The following is a 770-nucleotide window of genomic DNA, read 5'->3' on the forward strand; positions in this document are numbered from 1 at the left end:
CTATCTCATATCATTTAATAAAGTCATTGGGTTGAAAGAGTGATTTACTTAGTATAGAAATTTATTTATAGATCGGTGCAGTTGGAAGGAAAAAAGGTTCACTAGCAGAGCTTCCAGATATTTTCACCGTGTTTTTATGGAGCATTTTGCAGCTTTAGTTTCATCCTGGTATTAGTCTGTTCGATACGCGGATAGCGGGGCTAAAATTTATTTTAAACAATTAAAGGGTATTAAATGGATGTTGGCCGAAATTACCCCGCCCTTTGCAATTATTGTATTAAGTTTCCTTTATTAGAGATTTGAGTGGCTATTATTTTCCGAAATCGGCAGCGTTTTGAGATGAGTATTTGTAGCGTATTAGTTTTTATTAAGACAGGTGGGAACAACTTCCGGTTGCGGCGAGGACGTGTGTATGGGCAGGGCAGGGCACGGGACGGAAGAAAGGGGGAGGCGGCAGCTGCTCACACCTGGCAGCTTTCAGGCACTTCCTCCCTCTGCACCCATGTTGCCCTCCCTCTCCCCCCTCTGCCCCTCCCTCCCCCTCCTCCTTGGCCTTTGTGCTCCGCCGAACGGGCCGGGGTCGGGCGTCGGGCGTCGGGCCGACTCGGTTTGTTTACCTTGCCCGACCTCTCCTCCGCGGCGTCGCAGCCTCCCGACCCGCAAGCATTCCCCGCCATTATGCTAATGACGACGGCAGGGCGTTCGGGGAAAGGTCCCGTGTCATCCGAGGCTGTGGGGAGGGGGGGGGCAAGAGGTCGTGTTGGGGTTTT

General features: G+C 51.2%; 1 protein-coding gene across 1 annotated transcript in view; it reads left to right on the forward strand.

Moving 5' to 3' along the window:
* Positions 1–770, forward strand: part of LOC119586503 (myocyte-specific enhancer factor 2-like) — a gene marked incomplete in the record, with an annotated part of 157,797 nt that overhangs the window by 145,087 nt on the left and 11,940 nt on the right.

Source organism: Penaeus monodon, chromosome 21 (genome assembly GCF_015228065.2).
Source record: "Penaeus monodon isolate SGIC_2016 chromosome 21, NSTDA_Pmon_1, whole genome shotgun sequence".
NCBI classification, from domain to species: Eukaryota; Metazoa; Arthropoda; class Malacostraca; order Decapoda; family Penaeidae; genus Penaeus; species Penaeus monodon.